Below are 19,372 nucleotides of genomic sequence, written 5' to 3' on the forward strand. Positions count from 1 at the left end.
CCTTTACTCCCCCGTCGCTCCTGTCTGTGTCAAATAAAAGTAAAATAGATTAAAAGATAATCTTGGGAGAGGAGATGTGATGCAACAGAGGCAGTGATCTCTCCTCAAAAAAACTCACAGGACGTCAGAGGGGAAGCAAACTTTTGCTCGCTCACCTCTGTCTGCCGTCGACACAGCCCCAGGAGCTTGTACGGCGCCTTATCGTGTCGCATGCCTGGTAGCACAGCTGTCAGAAACCTCATCTACGACCCGGAGCCAAAACAAACACAGCCTGTGCCGTGGTTTTGCCGTGCGCCCGCTCCCCCCCCAATAAGATGTCTCTTATTCCACACGAGCCTGAGAAAACAAGACACTGAGAGCCGGAGCCCAGAGAAGCTGCAGAGGTATGCGAGCAGCAAGAATGCGAGCTCTTATTTCTCATGTGAGCTGCTGCCAAACTAAATGTCTTTGTTGTTGGGAAGTGTTCCCTTGTTTAGCTCTCAGCGAATCCAACTGAGATTTAATTTATTATCTTCAAATATACCATGTAATGAGCACTTTGGGCAAAAATAAGCAGACGGAGGAGTGTGAATGCCAAATGCAAGAGAATCTACACCAGGAAGGCAAAGCAGTGCTCGGTGGGATGATGTACTTATTTCCACGGCCGACATGAGGAGCGAGGCGACGACATGGCAGCTTCTAATACGTTTCTAATCGCCTGTATCTACAGCAGCATGGGGTCGAACTTGACACATTATGCTGAGGTTATTAAAGAAACCACAGGGGGGCAAACGAGATATGAAATTACTATTAAAGCGATTAAATCACTTTATTACGAGTATGCGGGTCACATTTTTCACAGACTTCAAAAAATCTTTACGAGAATAAAGTCATAATATTTTTACCTGCTGTTTTAGAGGAGGAAAGTTGTTAAAATGAAGGCCGTAGAGCATAATATAAGTCCCCCTAAAGAGGTATTTTAAAATTTGTAAATGCTATATGACTATTTTTTTATTAAAATTGCTTTCACACAAAAAAGTTGTTTAAAGGGACAACGAGGAGTTTTGGAAAAGCGAAGCGTTTTCACACTACATTTATGAGCCTCCGCGCTCACCATGAAATTCTTTGACCTCGCCACGAAACCGAAAGTAAAGAAACGCTGGTCAGCTCGCCCAGCATTTCCGCGACCACTAATAATAACAAAATAACGATAGAGACAAAACAATAAATTTATCGAAAATGGGCCCATTAACAAGCAGAGATTCATCCACATTAACATGAGACTTTTTTATAACCAAATAGAAACTCCTCATTGTCCCTTTAAAAAAACTCTCAAAGAGGCTAAAAACACGTCTACTATTTCTCCCTCATTGAAAAATCCAGGTTCTATGAATATTCATGAGTTTGCAAATGCGTCATGATTTGCGTCCGCCCACCACCGCTGCCTGGTCTGGGTTGCTCGGTAACAGCGGTGCACGTCAGCAGGGGCAGGGCAGATGGAAAGGTGATGTCAAAACATGCCGCTCGGCCACTTCAACCAACGACACTATTTTCAAACATCTAGCTGTGTAGGTAGACGTGAAGTGTCACCGTCACAGTGAACAACAGCGCACAGTGAGATTGGCTCCTGAGAGCCGCCGTCGCTGCTGCTGTGAGACATAGAGCTCTAGGCGCTCGCATTCAGCGGCCAAGCCCAGAGTCGCTCGGTAACAGTGGTGCGTATCAGGATGGCTACCTCTCGCGGCAATATTGGCGATATTATTCACTTCAGCCTTTACATGTTTGAGCCAGAAGCTGGCTCAGACTCTGAGGAGGAACCTACATCTGCAAGTCGCCGAACACCTGAACATAGAGCAAGTCTCCGCCATCGCTGTAAATTAGATGCAAAAAAATCAGCGGGATTGGTTGCTATAGGATTCTGTCGTATTAATCCTGACTGAAAAACTGAATCCAATTTTTTCAAACTCTGGTTTTGAAACAGCATTTTCAAATCTAAAATGCTCAGTTATGGCGTGCATTAGCAACTTTGCTGCTAAAATGCCTTGTAGCAGAACCCAAACACTAAATTGACATGTTAATCATTTCAAAAAAATCTATTTTTGGTTTAAGGTGTTCTTAAGTTGTACTTCAGTATAGGTTTCACAAACAAGGAGATACTTAATCTTTTGGCACATCAGCACCACATTATCATCAGTATCAGGACTTTGAAAAGAATAATCTATTCCGCAGAAAGAACTGGACGAGCTTGGAGGAAATCGTTGCTTTTTTCTCATAGAATTGCCACTTTATTCTCTTAAAATGATGACTTTTTTCTCATAATATGATGAATTTTTTCTCATAATATGATGACTCGCACTATTATGACTATTCTTAAAGTGTGTGAGAATTTCTTTTTTCTCAATGTGGCCGTAATACTCGTTATACTACTACGTTATACTTTGTTTTGGATGTAATAGGCTACTCTGAAAGAAAAATTGAGGGAAAACTCCTGCAGCACAGAGCAGTGAGTCTCCACTGGCATTTCAGGACACGGTGACATTGGACTGTCCACTGAGGGCCGGCCTCCTCCGTGTGCACGGCCCTGAGAAATAAAGGATCAGCGGTTCGGGGCAGGTGTGTTAACAGGTCGTGTCTGTGCACAGCGCGATGCGACCCGATGCCCCGTGGAGCACATCTCCCCTTCTTCTGCTCACTCGAGCGTTGCTGTTTTTGCTTCTTTTTTGTCCACTGATCCAAAACTCACTTACTCACTCACTTCCCTTTCATGCTTCTGCACCTGGAAAAACTTTTTTATACACCTCCAAAAAAAAATTATAACATGTTCCCTTGTAAATCTTTTGCACTACCAGCAGCACTTTAGATTTTAATTATGCATTAATGACGTAGGAAATGCACTTATAAAAATGAAGCAGCTCAAGGTCCAGGATGAGAAATAATCACCGCGCTGTTGGATGATAAATGTCAGCAGAGGTGGACAAACATAAAATCTACTATTCCAGTCTCGTCCGCGGAGTCCGCTGCGCCCAACTATGTTGGGGCCCTAAAGTCAGCTTCAGCAAAGTTAAAAACAGAATTATTATAATTGTTATAAGCTAAGAGATTTGATTTTGGTTTGTGCATTTTGAGCCGAAAGTATAAAGGCCCTAAGACAAAAAGCTTTCAAAACTTTTATGTTTAAGAAATAATAAAAAAAGAACTAGAGAGATTGGTACATTTGTTTTCATTAATTCTTTGTGAAGCAAAACAGTCTAATACATCGTCTCCGACTTTTGCAGTCAAATTTTTTTCCATCAACAAAAATGTGTTACACAGATCTTCATCGGGTAATTTTTTTCAATTTTTTATATCGTATCGTGAGCCCTGTACCATATTTCGTATCGTATCATGAGTTGATTATTTCGTTACACCCCTACTGATTGGTCACCTTTACAATGAGGTACAACTTGTAAGGATCGTGCATTTGTGGAATGAGCAACACAGCTATGTGTGGGTAGCACAAAAAAATGTGCCAAAATCCCCTGCAATATTCTCCTGTTGGTATTCACTCTTGTTCAGCGTTGCATGTTTTGGTTGGATGATTGCACTTGCCAAAAGTGAAAAAAACAAGACATATCTTTACATTTTATTTGTTTTACACTCTCAGGGTCCACTCCCAACTTGTGGAGGAAGGATGGAAGTAGGTCCCAGATCCTGCAGATATGGGAACGCCACTGGCTCCAAAGTCTAATTTTAGCCCAGTGTAAAGGTGACAAATCAGGCTTTACAACAATATAAAATACAACAACAACTGGTATTATGATAGAGGAGAAATGATTGACTGAAAAAAAAAGTTTCCGAACTTGTGTAGTCTAGTGTATATTGGTACATTGTGCATAACAGTCCTTCAACCTCATGTAAGATTTATTCCTGCTCTGTTCCCATCACAAAGGGATATATATACACATATACATAAACTACGCTGCTCTTTACTGGCACCACTGCACTGCTCTTGGCAGAGCTTGAGTCTCCATCATACACTGTCTAAAGCTTTCACTCTTGGCATGTACCACTAACCCTCTCTCCAATCGCATCAATGTAAAGTCAGTCTGCCAAGGAGAGAGAGGGGGGGAAAAAAAGCCTTTTCTTCACTCATACATACTGTAAATGTGCCTCACTCTCATCTCCATCTTTTCTATCCATCCTTCATGCAGGCTCATCTGCAATGCAGGCGTTTTCAGAGGTCGGAGGCATGCAGGGCCTCTGCTCTGGAGCAGGTCCAGTAAGCGATTAGAGGAGAGGCTGCAGAGAGCATCCCTGTGGCTAACTAATGTCCAAGTGTACATCATCTTAGCGGAGATGGAGAGTGAAAGAGGAGAAGAAACAGGAGGAGAGAAGGTCAAACAGGGGGGAAAAAAACACCACGAATAGACACCTATTTACTGAATATTACCGCCAGAGGAGCATCATTCTGCATCAACATTTTTTCTCAATTTAGCAGAGTATTTACTGAGACTGTGTATGGAAATGAGCCCGGCAGCACTTCCATCTGATTTCTATGATGTGCGGTGAAATAAAACCTGACACTGGGATGTTTGAGATGTGTCGTGCATTTTCCAGAAAAGCAATGGAGCTCAAAAGAGAGAGAGAGAGAGCTCTCTGCAGCTGAATGAAATATTGAAATATTATTCAAAGAGAAGTCACTTTGGGGACGTTATATCTATGGGAGAAAATATTAGTCATGCAGCCTGATGTTGTCGCCGCAGCAAAAAGATCAGTGACAACATTAAAAGGCGAGACGGAAAAAGAAAATGGAGTAAAAAAAAAAAAACGCAGTTAAACTTGTCACATGCTCTGCTGCAGTGTTCTTCTCTGTTATCAACAACCTGTGTTGATTTCCGATCTATTAGCTCCACTGATATGCTGCACAAAGCACTGTTGCAGATTTGACATCTGCTTTTCCCAAGGAGGGGGGGCTGTGGTCCCTGCATCACTGATTAGTGATTTCACAATACACATTGTGAGGCAGAACACACCGTTTTCATCTGTGCAGCTCCTTCGTCCATTATGCTGCCCCTTTGGTAAATACACCCACACACATACAAAAGCCACAATCCTTAGAAAACACCTCCTTAATTTTGCCTCCCTGACAGAAAGTTGTGTGTATGTGTGTATGTGTGTGTGTGAAGAGCAAATAACTGCACATGTGATGTCAAGGGAAAAAATGTCTAGTGCTCCCAAACAATGGTGAAAGAGCCACACGGCTACTGTAAAGAAAAAGCCAGCTGCTCTGAAATCAAAAGAAATTTTACTCCAGAGCTTCGCTGCTGAAGAAAGACTCATTAAAACCCGGTGTTATTCTCCTCATCCGCCGTCTTCAATATCTCTACTTCTTCCCGGAGCAAAGCCCACACTGATATTTCCAGCGGGCTTTTATTGGTTTTGTCGGCGGCTCGGGCTCTACAGAGGAGGACGACGAGAGAAAATCAAAGCTCCACTGATCCGCGGTTCCACACGGAAGCCTTGGGTTTTTTTTTATTGCCTCATATCACAAAGTGACCTGAGTCAGATGTCAGGGTCGGCTCATGTCCACAGGTATTCAGTGTGTGTGTGTATGTGTGTAAAAAGACTAAAAGGAAGCAGAGCAACAGAAACAGACTGGAAGACTGTTTGAGAAAATACAAGTCTATTGTCACCACTTTTATTTCCAATGATCCTCATTTCTGAGAAAAACACGCATCGTTTCCATGAGTCTGTTCTGACAGATGGCTCTACCCATGAGTCTCAGCCGTCGTTGCCATGGCGAGGAATACATTGAGAAAAAAAAAAGTGCAAATTGAGAACAAAACACTGCAAGTTTGTCTTCAAATTCAAAATTCATCCACAAACTCCTCATGAAAGCGACATTATTTATGGACGACGCATTCACTGTGTGGAGGGTGTGGTGCACTTCACAATCAACAAAATGTACTGTTGATGGTTAATAGCAGGTTAACCAGCTCATTTACATACAAGCTCAGATTAGCAGCCACCAGTAACAAACAGTACAGTCTAAAGAACTGATTGCCAACCCGCTGGTGGGTGGTGAAGCCGGTATTGCAAGTGGGCCGACTGTGAAACGGTACAATTTCAGCGAAAAGACGTAATTATAGAACAATCAAATGAATAAAATACAAATTGGTTTTGAATGAATGTACTACAACAAAGTTACATTGGACATAGAGAACTTGTGTTATGACTTTTTTTGTTATTTGTTTGTTCTTTCATTTTCAGAATAAACTTCCAAAATCTAATCTTCACAAATTCCATTTTTCTTATCAACGACCAAGCAAAAAAACTAAACTTAACTTCCCCTGCTTTCAGTCCAATCCTAAATACTCAAAATACCAAAAATAAAAAGTCATTGTCTGGGCTCCAGGCTGTTACGGGGTCGGATGTGGGTCGCTGATATTATAGAGATTTTAAAGTGGGATATGAACTGGGAAAGGTTGTGAGGAAGGAAGGAAGCAGGATTTTTACTTAAGGTGGAATGGAAACCAGAGTAAAACAATAACAACACGATAACAACTGGATCAGCAGAAGCTTCCACACCAGGAAAAGTTCATAAAAAGACAAATCGGCCCATTTGTAGTTTTATAGAGTATTTTGGTGTTGGGCTCAACTGGGCTGCCAGTCAGTGTGTGTGTGTTTGTGTTTGTGTGTGTGTGTGTGACGTATTCCCATGTGCCCGTATCTGTAATATGTCAACTTGACCACTGTGTTGGTGTGTATTGTTTGAAAGCAATGGGCCTCGGTCGCTGTTTAGCGGTAACTGAGTGGCTAAGTGGCTGACGACATCCTGCCAACTCAGCGGCAGCACAGGAAGAGGAAAGAGGTCTGGCTCCGCGGGGCCAGCGGCTACACCCCCCCCCTCTCCCCTCTCTCTCCTGCTTATTAAATATTAAACATCCGTCCACATTATTGTCGATGGTGGACAAAAAATGTGAGCAAATTACAGGAATGGGCGATAGATCAGGCAGCCGGTGTCAGATCGATATAATCCATAACGCCCGGTAGGTAGCGCGTTGTCAGAAGCGTCGACGCCGGCTTGAAAAATAGTTGAAGATGAGGATGAAGTGAACTCTTTCTTTTTACCTGTAGGAATTATTACTCAAATAACACCACAGCTGCTTAACAATGATGTTGAATCACCTGTCAGGTTGAGATCGTATCTCTGCTCACTTTGGTTTCTGTTTAGCAGATGCTCATTTTCATGTGGGGTAAAAAAGAAAAAAAGCGTTGCCGCATCCGTTTCTCATGAATATCTAATATCGCTGTAAAGTGAAGGAAATCCCTCAACAGTTTTACAACCAGGGCCTCCGACCGAATGGGCGAGCAGCATCCTGAACGAGCATCGATTACCAGCCGGCTGATGTGTGCTCATGTAGTGCATCATTTATGTCCGCCCACTCAGGCTGAAACGACGCACCTGAAAGGTCACACAGATAATGGATCAGCCGCAGCAAAACGCCGGCCGACTTAATGACAAACAGCACAGAAAAGAAACAAAAGGTAAATAAAGAGAAAGCCGAACGCATCGAGATGAATGTGCTCGGACTTCCCGCTGCTGCTTAAGATGCCGAACGTGCTGCGTTCACACATCAATACTGTGTTAATCACTGCAGTGGTAAAAGAGCAGAGACGTGATGTTTTGATACAGAAACTAAAACTAAAGCTGACTAACTTTGAGTTGGCAGCGATGTGGAACAATGATCCTTTTAATTGTCAGTTCATTTACATTATAATTTGCACTAGTTTATTCCCTTGAATGAATTCACAGTGTTTGGTTCACGAATGTTGAGAAGAGACGTTCTGACTCAAACTACATCTGCAGGCACAGGGGAAGAAGGTTTAGTAAGAGGAAGTGAATAGATTTCTCTGAAACTGTGATTCACGCCTGTGTGGGTGTATTTGAACGCAACATAGGTACATGACTGTACATTTCAATTAAATTCTGAATGATTTTTCCTTTCCAGTCATTTTCCGGAGGAGACTCGGCGGCTCGGTTTCCTGGGTGACCTCGGGACAGATCAGCTGTGAGCGAGGTCAGGGCCTCGACCGCTTCATTTCTCAGACTGAATACATCATCACGGCCGTGCAAGGCCTCGCTCACTTCAAATCTTCCTCTGAGTGCAGCTGAAGAAACTTTGAAGGACGCCACTTGTTTGTCACCAACAGCTTTCACTTTCCCATAACCCACTGCAGCCGGGACCAGATCGTTCTGCACCGCACGGTTTGATCTTGTTAAGACCTGTTGTTGCATGAATATACATTTGTGATTAATTACAGGTGGCACATTATGAATTGAACATGATTAAGACCTGATAAAGACCTGCAGAACGGTAAATGTTGTGAATAAATATTAGGAATGCAAGAATGATGTCACACAGATGAAGACTGATAATTATGATTACTAGAGCCAATCATAATTAGCCAATATTGCCTTGATTTCGTAGCCTGACAAGCCAGACTATGGGCCCTAGTTTCTTGGCGCAGCGCAGGTAGCGCAAGGTAGCGCAGCCGGTCTAATGCAAGTTTCGACCAGCGCAGCCTAGCGCAAAGTCAGATTGGAAGATTGGCAGATCGCGCTGCGCTGAGATAGGCGTGGCCGCGCAGCAGGGGGAGGCGTCACAGATTCAGCTTGGTGCAGTGGAAGTTTTGTGCGAAAATGTCCCGCCGAGGTTGCGCTGAAAGCTCGCCACCTCCAACCAGGTCTAGTCTCAGCGCAGAGCGAAGCGCAGCAGGTGCAGTGGAAGTTTGGCTGACTGACCTGCAGTGCACACACGTCACCAAGACCTCACAGGCAGATCTCCACAGTTCCAGACACATTTCAATGCAATAAATATCCACAATAACCACTATTTAATGCAACTAACGGAATCAACACGTGGATTTATATCTATATAGATTGTCCCGTCACATCTGACGTCAGATCAAAGCAGAGATCAAAGGCTGTCGGCGCGTAAAGGAAACTCCACCTGAATTAACACAGCAGGGACGAACTGGCACTGAAAAGCAGCTGTGGATGTCCCAAGCAGGACTGAGGGTGGATGACTGCATGTCGCTGCCGTGTTGAGATACGCACTGTGTCGTTGTGATGATCGCTTTATTTATTTATTTACCGCATCACGCAGCCGTATTGAAAAACAAAACACAAATCATCATCTCTCTTAGTCCACCACAACAGCCTCGCTATCAGATAGTCAGTATATAGCCTATGCTCAGCATCTCTATCACAGAAAAAAAAGAGAAAAAAAGAGACGGACAGAGAGAGAGAGAGAGAGAGAGAGAGAGAGAGAGAGAGGAGGACAGAGAGAGAGAGAGAGAGAGAGAGAGAGAGAGCGTCCTTTATGCTGATTTCATCCCGCATGTTTGTTTATGTTGTGATTAGTGTACACCTCTCATCTGTTTTACACAGGGAATAATAAATTGAAATGAATAAATGTGAGTTTATTCATTAGTTTATTAGTTGTTGTTTCTTAGGCTACACTGAGCACCAGTTCTCAGTGTATCAGATCAAACCTGATTAAGGATATTTGTATTATTATTAGTAAACTCATTATTCGGCCACTCTGAGCTCGGACCTCCGGGGAAACAGCTGTTTCCTCCGGGGAGAGGTTCGGCCTCTGGCGTCGCTGTCTCCTCTGTCCATGTCAAAGTATAAAATGACAAACTTGCAGCGCGCATCGCCCGCCGCGCAGTTAAAGGTGAGGAGAGGAGCTCCTTTGATTGGTGAAGATCTGACTCGGCTGTGTTAATCCCACTTCTCCTCCTCCTGTCTCCCTCCCGCCCTCTCTCCTCCCCCTTTGCCGTTTGCGCCGGTGGGAGGGACGAGGGGCGGGCTTGCGCTGGTCTAAGTCGGACTGCGCTGTCCAGCAAACTTGCGAAATGGACCTGGACACGCCTAGTTGGCGTGGCGAAGCTGCGCTGAACTTAGACTTCACCTGGTCTAAGAAACTAGGGCCCTATATCATTAAAATGTATAGTCTGGCAACGACCGGTAGACCTCGGCTCAATCCAGGGGGCGGGATGAAGGCTGTCTTTCAAACTGCCTCTGCACGCAATAGGGTAGCGCTACGACCAATCAGAACAAAGAGCAGGATGACATTTTTTTCGCTACCAGCGGAGCAAGTTGGTAGATTAAACTTTTCCCATATCCCGTCGGCAAAACACCAAATACATCCTTCTTCGAAATGAATGTCTTCAGTGCAGTTTCTTGCTCAACTTTTAAAGAAAATGACAAGTTTCATTCTTTCAAAGTTGATGCCAACGCCGATTCAAACGATTCCTTTGCCAGAGCCATCTTGTCATGTTTTTCACCGTCGCAAGTATGTCGTCATGGCGTTAAGCCCACCCAACAACTCTCTAAACAGATAGAGCGCTGTGATTGGTGAACACAAACGGTGTTCGAGACTCAAAAAGTTCCTATGGCTCGTTTCTAGACCCACCTACAGAGCAAATATATTTGCTGCTGCTAGGGTGCGTCTAGATTTCTAGGCTATTGATTTTGGCATTCTCAGTCCATTTGCCCTCAAAGTTAATTTGAAACAATAATATTTGAATTTCAATTTTTGAAGTCATAACTGTTCTGTGACAGAGCTATAATGTAAATACATCTAAACCTTTCTTAACCTCAGGTGTATATTAACTAAAAATATTGGTATAGGTATCGGTTATGAGAAGCAGGAAGTTATCGGTATTGGTGAATAAGAAAAGTTGTCATGCATCCCTACTAAATATCCCTGCAGTGATGGAGGAGTTGGATATCCAGGTATGGGATGTATTTTCTCTGAAGCTCTGTGGGGAAATCTAATTGATGCATCTTATTTCTTTCTATCACATCTCCTACTTCCTCTCTCCTTGTTTAATTGGGGGAAGAAACAGGTCTGTTCTCATTAAGGACTAAACACTTCTTCATGGTCGGCGCAGCAGCAGGGTGAGAGCGCGAGAGACGGGGAGCGCGAGTGAGACAAACGAGCCGCTCCTCGTTGACAGCTGTGAAGACAAAGCAGGAGACACGAGCTTCTGTTTACGTCCAACACTAACACCGTGTCACCGTTTCCCTCCTCGGTCGCTGCTGAACGCTGGAGAAACGGCGGTAAATCTAACGCTGTCTGCTCCCACACAGGGGCAGAGTAAATATGAGGAAATGATTACTTGGAAATAAGCGCCATTTATTTGCCGTGTCAACAAACGCAGGAAAACGTATAGCCCCAGACAGCACGTTGCATTGTGGGAACTTGGCAGCTGTTCTCTTTGCTATCAGCTTATTGCATGGCTGAATAAACATGATAAAAAAAAATGACAGGAATGAGGAAAAAGGAACAAAACTGACTTGTTTAACGACTCTGCTTTTTAAACTGGGGCAACTTTTTAAAAGTAAGACATGAATTAAATCCATCACGTCCAAATCGTGGCCTAACAACACATTCACATGATCTACATTCACTGATATGATCTGTATTCTCAGCCACACTCTGCTGATGTTTCAAGGCAAAGTTAAATTATGAGCAGTATCGTTCAGCTCCCTATATATTTACTCTGCAGCAGCTGAATCATAATTTTTGCAGATAGGAAGATAATGATACACTGAGGTGGTGGTGCTTTATTATAGGTGGGACACACCTGTACAATCTAAGACAATGCAACGTAACTCAAAGCTGAGTTAAGCACTGATTTACATTCTCTCTCAGCGCGGTGCTGGAGTATAACTAAGTGGCCGACACGAAAAAAAATAAAATATCAGTGCTGCTTCAGAATTGGATTGACCTCGACCTCCTATTATATCTAAATGTGCTGGTTCTAATAACTTTGCATTTTAAGCCTTTAAAGCGTCACAATGCTCCTGAACCCTCGTCAGAGCAGTTACAGGCTCTTTGAGCAGCGAGTGATGTTCCTCTCTGGGATCATTTCATCTTTTATTATGTTCATAAAGATAACACAGAAAAAAGGGAAAACCCTTCACTGGTTTCACTGCCAAAGATCAGCTGGCTAACACTGGAATATCTGGAGTTACTGTATTCTTCAAATAAATTTGACGATGATTATAGAAAAAACACAATGATATCTGGGTTTGTTTTTTTTGAGCATTTGAGACTTCTCATGTGTCCTGAGCCACAGGTTGTAAACTACGACCTTACAGGTTAAAGGGATAGTTCAACATTTTGGCAAATTGGCCCATTGTCATAATCCCTGTAGTCATAGCAGTAGATTTGTTACCTTTAATTGTCGGTGCAAGCTATTTTTAGCGGAACGGCGGAGCAGAGCTGCGAGCTGCTCAGAGCTACGCTACGGAGGCTCATGGGATTTCTTGGTTTCCCTCATCAAATACACAATCCAACAACTCCAAAACGCTCTGGTGGACAAGTTGTGAGCTGCACATTCACAACGCTATGAGATAATAACAGAACGTTACCAGACAGAGTTGTTTTAGAGGTAAATACAGAGACTGCTTGCTGAAAAACTGCCCCCGACAGGAACGCACATCAGAGGTTTTACATGAATTTACCTCAAAAACAACTAACATATCAATGTATTACCAATTTTATCAAAGTAAGAGTTCTCAGTTCTTTCACCGCCTGAACATGAGATGTTATGTTATGTTTATTTATTTGATATGGACATCACAAATACATTAAGACTGTTCCAGTGGACAGACCAGATGCTTTGCTTGAGTGTGTTTAGCACAAGTGCTAATTTTCAACACCAGTCCATTGGTGATCATGTTTGTTTGTTTGCCCTGTTCAGGCGTGTGAACGTTTGACTCCATCTGTAGCTTATACACAGTTTAATGAAGTCATCTTGTGGAGCCGGTCTGAGACACTGGAGAGTATCTGCATTGTTTGTTTTTTTTTACACACAGACTGTAATTTATAGGTAATTAAGTGTAAAAAAAAAAAAAAAAACATTTCATGAATGAGGCTCAGTGTTGTTGATCTCGTTGATGAGCCTTCTGTGTATTGTACTAATGAACAATCCCAACACACACCACTCTACTCTAGTACAATTCACAGCATGCCTTTTATTCCCCGGGGAGAAAAAAAAAACCATAGCTAATATTAGCAATACTCCACCACCATTTACGCCTTTTTATCCTAGAATATATTATACATCTTGTATTTTCCTGCGTTGCACCCACTTGTGCTGACAGGAGGTGCTGCTGCGAGTGGGGTTGATGTGTTCTGGCTGAATGAATGAGTGGTTAAAGGTTGGTATGGCATGGGTGACTGCACTCTGCACCAGACCCCCGTCACCAGACAGCAGCTATTAGTGCACCGCCCGGGCCCTGAAGGGATGTACCAGCTCTCATCAGGCGGTAATGAGGAGATGGAGTGGGAGGTATGCAGGGTCATGTCTTTGCTGCTGGTCCGCTCACTATTAATAATATATTCTCTGAGATCTCTCTCAAAGATTAAAAGGCAGGCGTATTTTTAGTTTTGCCTTGCACAGCATATGTTTACACAGGTTGTCCAGATGCACCTGCAGCTCTCAACAGACGGTTGTCAAAATGAGAGCGCTTCATAAAGAAGAGCACAAGATGCGTTTGGCCCATGCAACTTTAAAGAAAGAAAAAAAAAAGATAAAAGGCACAATTACATTGATATACAGCTCAACAGGTACAGGTAATAAATATTTCATATCACTAAAAGGCACCAACTGTACCAGCTAATAAGTTTCACCACAAATGTTCTGGGTTTAGGGCTTGGTGGGAACAAACTAGTTTGAAAATGTTTGTACATAAATGGTGAGGAAATGATCCATTCAGTCATCCTTTCTCAAAAAATTACAAAAAAAAGACAATAAACCATCTACTCAAAGTAGCTGAAATCAGCTCTAAATAAACACATCAAAATACAAGGTTTTTCCTAATACAATAGAATTATAGCTGTGAAAAAAAATGTTTTTCAACCAGTAATTACTATAAAATTCATATAAAATGTATTTTCCTCATTTAATAACTTGTGTATAATAGTTATTCTCTGAATGGCAGTTGTATGTTTTCCTTTTGACTGAATGGTACAATATTTTCTGTCATGCCAACCTTAGCAGTAGTCTGTTTCTTATCGATACAGCTTTATGAACCTGTGAACTTTCTTTTCTGTTTATGCATTCAGCCTGACGTAAAGACAGATAACCTCTGTCACAATACACAAGACCAGGTTCAAGCACTCTCTTTTATTCTGGTACAAGCTTCGTCTTTCAGACTCCGACTCTCCACCAGAAGGAACTCCTAGAACCTTTTGTGCTGTATATTCAGTAAAGACACACACACACACACACACACACACACACACACACACACACATACTGCAATCTTCACCTCCTCCTTTTCCAGAATTGCAAACAGAGAGACAAACCACATCCCAGCCAGCTATGGAAATAATCACTTCTATTGCAGTTGCTTTTCTCCAGCTCATATGTATGCATGCGACAACAAAGACCCAAACCCAGTGGAGTTACGTCACCGCGGGCGACGGGGTCAGCCAAAACTAATGAACAAATAAGACCATGCAAAATACTTCTGCACCACCATCATAAAATCCAGGCAGAGGTTTAAAGTAATTTTTTTATTGCAGTTAATGACTAAAAAGGGTGTTTTGGATCAAAAATGATTGGCTAATAGGAAGAGCGCTAATTCTCTGATCTCCGGCCTCTCGCTGATGACTCACAGCTTTGAGTCATGGTTTGGCTGAGATCTGTAAAGGGACCCTATCTGAGCTCAGCGCCGCGAGTGAGTGAGGATGATGTTCAGGTGTGTGTGTGTGTGTGTGTGTGCACTGGGTGTGTCTGAGCTAAAGCTCTGTTTATTTTGGTCAGGCTATCTTTAACCAACACGCAACGTTTGGGCCATGTGATAACTTCTCACAATGTCACAGAGCTAAAAGTTTAAATAATACATGTGCAAAAAATATACCCAAAAAGAGACTCTCACACACACACACTGCAACAATATGCAAACTTCAATGCATCAAAGAGGAAGGGAAACAACATCAAACGGATTTGAATGACATTTTACTCAAAGCTGTGATAATTTTAGCCCTTCATATGTCTCAATAAATTGGCAATATGTTTCATTATAACAACATTTACAGATGTGCACATTAACATTTTTATGAGTACAATTGTACTGAGGCTTGCGAAGCTGAAATAGGTTTATGTATGGCCATAAAAATGGCGCATGTGGGAGTAATGAACACCGGAGCAGAGATTTGACTGACTGTCTTAAAGCCTGAAAGATCGGTGCAGAGCTGAACAATATGCAAAACAAATGAAATGACATATGAGTCATAGTTTTAGAGGGAGCAGTAATTTTTTTAAATTTCATTTTCTATTTAAAAAATAGAAAAATGATTAGATTTTCTGAGGAATATGAACTGTAGGCTGGAGGATCTCTGTTTCCCCACAGTGTTTCATTTATAAAGACGTGTTGTGACACATTTTAACTCTATGGAGAAATGAAAAAAAACTGCAGCTGCTGCAATCTGGATATTACACTCTCACTAATCATTTTACATTTTAGCTCGTTAGCTTATCTTGGGTCATGCAATTTATTCAAAAGACAAATTTTACCATGTCTGCAAACGATATTTGTTTCTTGGACCAGTTTAAACTGGTTTATAGAGGCGACTGTTAGACAAAAGTGAATGGTGCAACCCTGATTAATGCTGCGAACATTTAGTCCTTTTAAAAGCAGGTATTATCAGCTATTTGGCTCTGAGTATTTGTTTTTACACATACAAAATGTTTTGTGTATAAGAGATGCAAGGTTAAGATTAACTTTAAAAGGATAATTAAAGGTCTTGTTTTTCCAGCCGCGGCCACCGTGATTATCAGTTGTTCTCACACTTTGTTCTATTCTTTGTTTGCAACAAACGGTCCAGTTCATTATTTTTCAGTTTTGACAATTTTCTCTTGAACCGACCTGAGGCTTTGTTTGAAACTTCTCACCCCGTCTTCCTTCTTTCTAGCAAAACCAACACATTTGCATATCTCAGCTGTTATCAGCCTCCGCAAAAACAACAAGACCAGAGTTGTAATGAAGTGAGAATGTGTTTGAAACGGCTGGTTTACCACACGGTGACGACGACTGCTGCACTTTGCCTTCATGCTTACAACTGAGTCTTCTACACCAACTCTAATGCATCACTCCCACCACCTGTGGAGGTGGTGTGGAGGATCAGATATTGCCACAGATTTAATTTTGCACTAATTAAAATCTGATAACCCAGCATGCTCATCACGGAAAGTTGTAAACAAGGTTGGGAGTTTATTATCAGATGATTGAGATTCATGGGCTCCACAGTATACATCTCAGATGTGCACAGCAGTCTATTAAACACAAAGCACTGTCCTGCATTTGTGCAAGACAAGAGAAATGAAGAGACGCCTCCCTCCAGACATTAAAGGATGTAAAGCTGACATGCAGACAATATAAATAGCACATCAAATACAGTATGTACACAGAGCACTGAGCCTTCAAGGTGCAGCTATTTTTCACCCATCACTTTCTCTCCAGCATCTAAACAGGACGGGAAGCTTGAAATTTAGGAGCAGTAGATTATTCAAAAAAGAAAAAAATAATTTCTACATGCCCTCAAGATGAAAACATAATTTTCTGAATTTGATGGTGAGTTCCAGTTAACTCTCCTTAAATGAATAAGAATTTAAAAACAAACAGAAAACACATTTGTTTTCTGTAATATTTATGTTTCCTGTGCTGAAACAGACTCACTGATTGGCCGATGGACAGACTGCTCGTTAACAGCTGCGTCACATGTTGCCGATTTTGCACGTTTTCATAACCAGCCCCAGGAGCGATGAGGAGAAATGAATCCCGATGATTCTTTCAAGCTGCTGACACAACTAACTAAAGACAAAACAATCTTGCAACTCCACAAATATATTGCTTGGTAAATCACTGAGTCGTACAAAAGGTTTGACAAGCGCTCCATCTTCAACAATGATCTACATGTAATCCAATCACCAACATATCTAACTTTTATTAAAAAAGGGATGGTTCAAAGTTGGATGAGAAGATTGATACCACTCTCATGTTTCCTACAGGAAATGTGAATCTTCGGGCAGCGGCCGCTTCACTTAGCTGAACACAAAGACTGGAAACCTTCTAACCTAAATGTATTTTTATCTCCAGACTGCTTCTATTCACAACTCACCTAATAACTTTCTAAGTGGTGTGTGCAGTGGTCACTTTCAATCAGCATCTCCTCGCCACCGCTAAATCTACATTAAAGTGGGTTAATAAAAAAAAGGAGCTGCTTCTAGAGGGATATTTGTGGCTGTGATGGAAGAGCATGTAGAATATCATATATGTGGTAGAGAGTATATCCTCTCCCAGGCATTAGTCAGTCTCCAGATGTCTTATAGAAGGATTGCACTCATCTCCTAACTCAATTTTCAGCCGAGTTAGGAGGAATCAAAGTTCAGTATCGATTCAATTTGATTTTTGACTCAGTTACATCAGATAAATAAGAATGTGAAGCTCCTCTCTGAATTGATCCTGGCAGCTAAGATTTCTTCCATATTCAACAAGTGAGCAGCATTGTTATATTTCCATCCATCCCATTTTCTGCTGCTTATCTGGAATTGGGTTGTGGTGGCAGAAGGTTAAGAAATGCAGTCAACTCAGCACTGCTCTCCAGCTGCTCCGGGGGGGATCCTGCAGCCGTTCCCGGCTAAATGAGATGTACAACCTCCCCAGCGTGATCTGGTTTTTTACCCCGCGGGCTCTTACCAGGCGGACGTGCCCAGAAAACTTCCACTGGAAGTCGCACCCATGAGAGCTTCCAAATCAGATGCCTCCTCCAAACTCGTTTAACTTTCTGTAAGGGTGAGGCACAGTGTTACTGGCCCAGCTTTCCACTTTAAGGCCAGGAGCCTTGTGGGTAACTTGAGATGTAGTCAGTGAGTGGTAATAGGAAGTAAGAAGGTACAGCATCCAACTGCAGCCACAGTAATGGTATGTTTGTCAGAAAAAAGTGTCCAGAGAAGCTTTAGGGTTAGGGATTGTGTTCACTGCCAAGAAGGGAATTAAGGATTTCTGAACGCCAATTGAACAACTCATCATTCCTGAGCAGACTGAAAGCCAGTCACCTGCTAACCTACGAGCTAAGCTAAACAAACCTAAGCTCATCCAACTACACTGCCCTGCTAAGCCAGACCGCAGTAACTACGCGAAAATTCGAAATTGATTTTTTTGTGAAATTGAACTTGTCAATAAATGTTTTATCTTGTGTAAAATTTTCAGCGGTCAATGTTGCTCAGTTTTAGAGATATGAGGTATGAAAAATTGCAAAATCAAGCTCAAAACTGAGCCAAACCGCAGTAACTGCGCAGTTACTGCACTCTGCCTCTTTTCCCCTGTACTCCAGCTGCAGTTACTGCGCTCTATTACACACCGCTAGCCAGTTACGGTAGCTAGCTAACGTTAGCTTCGGCAGGTTAGCACCAGGTTAGCACCAGCACAGGGACGGTTCGGACCCCCCCCACCCCCACCCCCACCCCCACCCCCCACTCCGAAACACCGCTGTTCGGACCCTCGGAACTTTAAAGCCATTTTTCTCAGTTTCACTGTTCGCGTAGTTACTGTACTGCGGTCTGGCTTAGCAGGGCAGTACAGTTTGGAGCAGGAGCTGCCTTACAGAGGAAACTGAATCCAGCCTCATTTTCACATTGTATTAATGCAAAACTCTGGGCCAAGGATTTTTTTTCTTAGCAAATGCAAAACGACTAAACAAAGATGTGAAAAACACCAAAAAGCCGTTGTATAGAGCTAGAGATGAGCACCTTGATGAAAGTGAAGAGTGAAAGTCAGCTCACTGATGTATCTGCATAGTTTTCTGCCGCCGTCAGGCCAACATCTGTTAGCCGGTGTTGGCTCTTTGGGAATGACCGCCAGAGCCGAGCGGAAACCACACACTGTTCACGCCATTTCTACGGGCCGTTGTACATCTTGTGGAGTCTTTGCTCAGATGTGAAGATAGAAGAGTTGGCAAGACATCCTGAGCCACGACAGTCGGCACAGACTGTTCATATGTCACAGTGAACAGGACTCAACATGGCTCACACATGTTGCAATGACTCAACAAACCACAGCCTTTTTATGCAATGTTGAACGCAGATGCGTCGTTACTGAGAAACGGCGCAAATGCAAATATCAATAACAAAAAGTGAGTAATCAGAAGATCAATTTTTCTTCATCCAGCTGGTTAAAAAGTTTCATTTCACAGAGATGGTGAATTGATTTCTTGTTCTTCTTCAGTGAATCTCAGTATTGGCTTTATTGGCTTGAGGAGAAATCATACTGGGAAGAAAAAAAAAAAAAGAATTAGCTTAGATTAAATTAGCTGGATATTGAGCT

The sequence above is a fragment of the Trachurus trachurus genome, assembly GCF_905171665.1.
Source record: "Trachurus trachurus genome assembly, chromosome: 19".
In the NCBI taxonomy this organism is placed as follows: domain Eukaryota; kingdom Metazoa; phylum Chordata; class Actinopteri; order Carangiformes; family Carangidae; genus Trachurus; species Trachurus trachurus.